Genomic DNA, 7566 nt, shown 5'->3' with positions numbered 1-7566 from the left:
TATTTGAAAATGTTGAACAAGTATTAAAAATGTTGAATAAATATATTACAAATGTTGAATAAGTATTAAAATTTATTGAACGAGTATTTAATAAATGTTGAACAACTATTTTAAAATATTGAATAAGTATTAAAAATGTCCAACAAGTATTTGAAAATGTTAAATTAAGTATTAAAAAATGTTGAACGGGTATTTGAAAAATGTTGAATAAGTATTAAAATGTTGAACAAGTATTTTGCAAATGTTGAATAAGCGTTCGCACAATGTTGAACACGTATGCAAAAAATGTTGATCACTTATTATTATTTTTTGACATATATGAAAATGTAGAGTGAAAACGAAAACAAACATTAGAAAAAACAAAAATAAAAACAAAAATGGAGAAGAAGAAAAAAACCAACAAAAAATAGAGAACAAATAGTGAAAACCACGACTCATTTGGACTTAAGTTGCCTCATCCTACTACAATGTAACAAACCAAAGGATGGTGTAGGCATCAACGCCTTTGCTCCAAAGCCAGGGTTCGATTTCCTGATGCGCTCTATTTTCTCTTTGCACTTTTTCTTTACTGTACATGTGTGTGAACAGCCGGACCAATTAGTGTCGGGCCTTCAGCGAGTGATCCTCTTTCAGCTCGCTTAAGGCGAGAAATAGATCTCGCGCGCATTCTGCAGCAAATACATGCCGCATCGAACAGGGTGCGCTCGACTAGGCCGGCCCATTGTGGCGTACCGCATATGCGATGGTTAAAATTAGTAAAAAGGTTGCTCGTGATAGCTGGGTCTGGCCGGCCCCATTAGTGTTGAGGCTTCAACGAGTTTCGGCTCGCTTAAGGCGAGAAATAGCTCTCTCCTGCATTCTGCAGCAAGTACATGGCCCATCGTACGGGGTGCGCCCAACTGGGCTAGCCCATTGTGGTGCGCCGTGTATGCGATGGTGAAAAGTTGTAAAAAGGTTGTTCGTGGTAGCTGGGATTCGGACCCGCGCCTGACACTCACGCACGCTCACTGCTAGCCACTATGTCCGAAGACATCTCGTTACAGATATACATAGCAATGGTTAGAAACTAATAGCAGTAGCAAACTTAACACTATTTGACAGAATCCCGAACAATATTCCGAAATTGAAGTAATTTTCTGAAATTACGAACAATTTTTGACAACCCCGACAATTTTCAAAAATGGCGAACACACTTTCAAGTTGCCTAATTTTTTTGTAAACAGGAAAAAAAATCGAATCTGTGAACAAACTTTCAGAACATGAAAAATTTTATAATCATGCACATATTTTGAATTTTTAGAACAAATTTCGAAACGGAGAACAATTTTGAAAATCCCAAAGGAAAGTGAAGCGCGAACAATTTTTGAATATGTTAATTTTTGTAATTTTTTAACCTTTCTGAAATCAGGAATATTTTTTGTAATTTTTGAACATTTTTTGAAATCAGGAACATTTGTTGAAATCCTTGTCATTACTTGAAATGTTCCGAAAAATTTGAACAAAAGCATTCTGAACAATTTAACAAAAATGAAAACATTTTTGAAATTCATTAAAAAATTTGAAAAAATGCAAAAAAATGAGTTTAAAAATAATTTATGAAAACATGATCATTTTTAAAACATTTGAATGTTTTATGAAGGCACGACTACTTTTTTAAGTTTCTGAACAATTTTCGAAATATAAACTTAAGAAATGGAAAATAAACTTGAAAAAAATAAAGAGAAAAGAAAAAGAAAGAAGAAAAAATGAGCAAAAAACGAAAAAAAATACTAAAAACTATGAAAACCAAAAAGAAACTTGGAAACAAAGTTCCTAAATCTAGAAAAAACCATCTTGGAAAATCTAGATTTTTTTTAATCTATCTTGAAAACTCTAGAAGGTTCCCAAACCGAAAACCTGCAACACGTCAATGGTCCGGGCCGGGTCACCGCTCGCCAGTTGCCTCAAATTGCATTTTACCCGATTCAGGAGACCCGCTGTGTTACGGTGGATCCTATATGTCGTTCGCCAGCGTCAAATCAGCGCACCTTCGCTAAAGCGAAGCGAAGTTGGCGACCGACAGGAGCTGGTTTTGGGAATTTTCCAGAAGGTTCTCTAAACTGTTTTTCCATGTTTTGTTTTCTCGTTTCAGAAAATGTTCTCGTTTTAGAAAATGTTCTCGTTTTAAAAGTGTATATTCTAAAACAATTACGATTTCCAAACAATTGGTCGCATTTAAAAAACTGTTCACATTTTTGTCCAAGAAATGTGGAAAAGGATGAAAAACCTTGGACCTTCCGCTTTTTTTTTGTTTTGAAATAGAGGCTTACCCCCGGCCTCTGCATCATAATGATGCATGCAGCCATCTTATTAAAAGTTCGCAAAATAGCACAAAGTCGTCAAAGTATTACAGCTCGCAAAGAGGAGCGAAAATAAAAAAGACAAAGTTCATGCCGACAATGACAACCGGAATGGCAATAAGAAGGATAACCTCTCTAGACTCCTATCCTGTTATGCGACCGCCATCCGAACCGGTTGAATAAAGCCCGTGCTACCATCTCCCATTGGTTGCACCCAGTAACCAAAGGCTCCCTGGATCATAGGAGTGAGTAAGGACCACGTACGGATCCAAGCAGTAGCTCTGAAGATGACCTGCAAGAAAGTTAAATTGTTTTGTCTTTTAAAAATCAAATCATTCCTGCAATTCCATATAGCCCACAAAAGCGCATATATTACAATCCGAATATGAGCCATCGTAGTATGTTCAACCCCAGTTAACCACGTTCCAAACAACGATGTAATGTCAACTGGAGTAGTAATGTTAAAGGCATTAAAATGGGGGAGAATTTCACTTCCCGACCTCTGCACCAACTATGGATGCGTACGACCATTTTAGTATGAGTACCAAGATAAACATGGTCCTCAGAATTTTTTAAACGAGTATCAAGATATTTTTTGATGAGTGGTTTCATCACACATCAAACTTGATCCTCAATAAATGGGAGAAAACCCCTATGCATCACCTGTCAATTCTAGAAATTAAACTCGGGTCGTTAGGTTGCACAACCACATGCCCAACCAGTGAGCGAAGGCTCTCTTTGCACCTGCCGCTTTTAGATTGTACTTCATGTAGTACTCCATATCAGCCGTACTCAGTCGATAGTTTAGCTGGCCAGCATCACTACGCATCGCTAGCGCGCTTTTCTTTTTGCGATTCGCTCGGCGGCTGCTCTGGGCTGGCCCATTTGTCCTTTAGCGAAAGCAGCTCATTTTGACGCTCACGAGCCTTCCTAATGGACGCACATTGCGCCAAGTTGCCGCTGTTTCACAAATAATATTATATTTTTTCTTTTTCTTTTTCGGTTTCTATTTCTTTTCTTTTCCTTTATCCATTTTCATTTTATTTATTTCTATTTCCATTTTCGTGCATTATACACAGTTCATTATGTGTTTATATACACAAAAATGTTCATCTTATATTTAAGGAGAGTTCACCCTATATTGCGAAAATATTTAACATTTTTTAAGTGTTCATTATGTATTTCAAAATTGTCTACCGTATATCACAAAAATATTCATTGCGTATTTAAATATACAGTCATCGTATATCATAAAATTGGTCAATGTGAACATAAATATTGTTCAAACTATATCACAAAAATGTTCAGTGTATATTTAAAAAAAAATTCAGATCATATTAATTTTTCCAAATATATATTTAAAACATGTTCATCAAATAAAAAATTCAACATTTTTAGGTAATTTCAAAAGTCTATTTATGTTTTTCAAATTTTTGTTCACTGTATGTTAAAAATGTTCAACGCCTATACGAGAATTGTTCTGCACCCATTGCGAAGAAGTATTATTCTCACAAAAGTTACAAATTAAGTATTTAGCATGTTTTCTTTAAGGAGAAGTATTTAGCAGGTGTTATGTCTTTTTTGTTTGTTGAGAAAACAGCAGTTTTTTTTTTCAAGAAATAACAGCAGGTGTTATGTGCGCGTAGACATGTAGTAGTGTGTACGCATCTTCTAATTGGGCCATTGCTCGGCCCAGCTTCTCACCTATCTCCCCTTTCCTTCTTCTTTCGGCTCCCACCTACAACGCCAGGCAGAAGACCGAATAAAGGGGGACAAGATCCCAAGACAGAGAGAGGCGGCTCGCTTCCAGCAAGAGCAACCATAAATCTGCGATCCGGCGGCTGGCCTCGCCCCCGCCACTGCTTTCAGCGGAAGGAAGGGAGGAAGCGATGGGAAAGCGGGAGGAGAGGGAGAAAGATGAGGGCGGTGTCAGACTGTCAGCCAGAGGATGAAGGTCGGGGCGGCGGCCCCCGTCTTCACCATAGACGACCTCGACGTCCTTGACTGCTCCGTCTGCTGCCACCCCCTGCGCCCTCCCATTTTCCAGGTAATATCCCTTGTGTTTGATTCGATCTCTGCTGATACAACTCAAGCCCTAGGAGCTTCTCAGAGGCGATAGCATATCAATAGATCTGGGGAACTATCTGGCTGTCTTATAATATTTCGAATTTCGTTAATTATTAGATTCGATTACTATTATATTACTTCCAGTTCGTCTGACTTTGTCCGCAAACTGCAAGATTTTCCCGAAATTATTTAGTTAGTTAGAATCGGATAGGCTGATTACAAGATTGTATGTTTTTGGATTGTAGTTGCAAAATTGCAAGTTAAGGTTGAAAATTCTGAATAATCAGAACAACATCACATCCGATGCACACATTATTAGTCCAAATGGCTAACAAAACAGATCGTTGCATTTTTGTCATTAGCATAATTACTGACCCATATCATATGCACTGATTTGTTGTTTCTGTTTCATCAGTGTCAGTACACTGTGGGTCGTAGCATATGTTCGTCTTGCCATGACAAGCTCCCAGGCAAATGCTGGTTCTGCTCCCTTCCCACAGTCTACAACCGCTGCAACAGGCTAGAATATGTGGTAGAATCCCTCAAAGTTGCTTGCCCCAATGGATGCACTGCGAGTATAAAATACTACAAAAAAGAAGAGCATGAGAAAGAATGTCCGCAAGCACCATGCTTCTGTCCCATAGCCAACTGTGGTTAAGCGGACCAACTGCAATGCTCCTGGAGCATTTCTCAGCCAAGCACAACTTGCGCGCCTTGGAAGTTCCATACAGCGAGTTGTTCGGGATATATATGCACGTCAATGCTGATCCTCCGACATCAGAAAACCGCTCTTGTGGGTCAGGATGGACACCTTTCCTGGTCTACATGAAGCTGGAGTCCTTCGGTGGTGTCGTCAAGGTCTGCTGTGTCCAGCCTCACAATACTGGGATTAAGTTCAAGTGCGGGCTGGCATTGTCATGTACTAAAACGGGCTACTCCTTGGCTACGGAGTTCCAAACGAGGAACACTAATCTGTATGATGGGCTTCCCGATGATGGCTTCCCGTTCCTTGTGCCGAAGGTGTTACTTCCAGCTGCCGGTACAAGTGCCACAATCGTAGTGCATATGGAACTCACGCCACAATAGGCCCCATTTGCGGGTGATGGGGCACTTGGGGATCATTGGGTTTGACTAGTGACTATATCTGAATCTTTCAGCTTTGGAGAGGGCAATATTGTTCTTTTGGTCTTTATTAGACATCCATCATATCGCATGCTGTCGGTGTCAAAACCGGCGGATCTCGGGTAGGGGGTCCCGAACTGTGCGTCTAAGGTCGATGGTTACAGGAAACGGAGGACACGATGTTTACCCAGGTTCGGGCCCTCTCTATGGAGGTAATACCCTACTTCCTGCTTGATTGATCTTGATGAATATGAGTATTACAAGAGTTGATCTATCACGAGATCGTAATGGCTAAACCCTAGAAGCCTAGCCTGTATGACTATGGTAATGAGTATATCCTTTCCGGACTACACCCTTCGGTTTATATAGACACCGGGGGATCTAGGGTTACATCGAGTCGGTTACATAAGAAGGAATCTTCATAGTTGGTCGCCAAGCTTGCCTTCCACGCCAAGGAGAGTCTAATCCGGACACGGGTACAGTCTTCGGCCTTCATGTCTTCACAGCCCACCAGTCCGGCCCATGGATAACAGGCCGGACGCCCGAGGACCCCTTAGTCCAGGACTCCCTCAGTAGCCCCTGAACCTGGCTTCAATGACGAGGAGTCCGGCGCGTAGATTGTCTTCGGCATTGCAAGCCCTTTTTTCCGAACTCCAAGATAGTCTTCGGACGCGATGATAGTATCCGGACCTGTCACACACACCATACACAACCACAGAGAGAATATAATTTTACACGAGTCTAATCCGCTAACAAACTATTGCAGCAGGACATCACGCCCGACCGGTCATAATTCCGAACCGTTTTGTGCCCGACGCTCCACGTCCCGAGACGCGGTTGCCATTGGCACGTCTTGTCAAAGCAGAGATCGTGTCCATTTATCGTGGGATTCTCATCAATGCGGACATGGGAAACCCAACCGTGCCATTTATACAGGCCTTGGGAATAGGCGAGCCTTTAGGGCGAGTGGGGAGGCGCTTGATATTTGCAGCCTTTATAAGGGGATAAGGATTTCTTTCTTCACCCACACCCTTTCTCTTCTTCAGCCCTTCCGTCCTTGAGCTCCAGCGCCCAAGCTTTTCCTCGTTCGAGAAAGTACTCCAAACATGTCCGGATCCGGAGCTGGAGGCAAGTGGATGGCCTCCTCCGTGAAGAAGAAGGACATCAAGGAGCTCCGGGAGGCCGGATACCTGGCCAAGGAGATCGCTCACCGACTCCCGGCCAAAGGACAGATCGTCCCTACTCCAGAGCCCCATGAGAAGGTTGTGTTTCTCACACATTTTGTCCGCGGGCTGGGATTCCTTCTCCACCCGTTCGTCCGCAGACTAATGTTTTACTACGGGCTAGACTTCCATGACCTAGCCCCTAACTTCATTCTCAACATCGCAGCATTCATTGTCGTGTGCGAGGCCTTTCTCCGCATCCCACCTCATTTCGGTCTATGGCTGAAGACCTTCAATGTGAAGCCGAAGGTGGTGAGCGGTCAACAAGCAGAGTGCGGAGGCTCCATGGTGGGCAAGATGCCCAATGTTACCTGGCCCGAAGGCTCCTTCGCGGAGACGGTGAAGGGGTGGCAATCGGGGTGGTTCTACATCACCGAGCCGCGCGACACTGACTAGGCGGCGGCCCCCGGATTCCGATCCGGAATCCCGATGCGGCTCACCTCCTGGCAAGAGAGGGGCCTAACCTGGGGTCCCTCAGACGAGCTGAATGGGCTCCAAACGTGCGTCCAGAACATGATAGACAGGAAAATCAAGCTTGTCAATGTGATCCAGGTCATGCTCGTTCGTCGGGTCCTTCCGTGCCAATGCCGGACTTGCTGTCTATGGGAGTACGATCCGGCCAAGCACCAGACGCTACAAGAGCTCTTCGGCACGACGCACGAAGACATCTTGAAAGTGCCCTTCAAGGCCGGCGAGACACCACCGCCCACGACCGAGGATCGTGGGCTTAGCTTAAAACGCCAGGCTAATTCGGTAAGTTCTTTCATGTTTTCAAGGTATGCCCTTTACTAGCGTATTTTGAGGAAAAAGTCTAA

The 7566-nt window shown here is 42.9% G+C and overlaps 1 long non-coding RNA gene across 1 annotated transcript; it reads left to right on the top strand.

The window, feature by feature from the left end:
• Window positions 1–3325: 3325 nt before the first annotated feature.
• LOC120976350 (uncharacterized) lies at window positions 3326–5460 on the top strand. The gene is made up of 2 exons (XR_005771648.2): window positions 3326–4386; window positions 4822–5460. It is a non-coding gene; the product is annotated as an uncharacterized lncRNA (long non-coding RNA).
• Window positions 5461–7566: the final 2106 nt, after the last annotated feature.

The sequence above is a fragment of the Aegilops tauschii genome, chromosome 3 (genome assembly GCF_002575655.3).
Source record: "Aegilops tauschii subsp. strangulata cultivar AL8/78 chromosome 3, Aet v6.0, whole genome shotgun sequence".
Lineage (NCBI taxonomy): Eukaryota > Viridiplantae > Streptophyta > Magnoliopsida > Poales > Poaceae > Aegilops > Aegilops tauschii.
The sequence above is the reverse complement of the archived record's forward strand: the minus strand, read 5'-3'. Positions and strand labels throughout refer to the sequence as shown.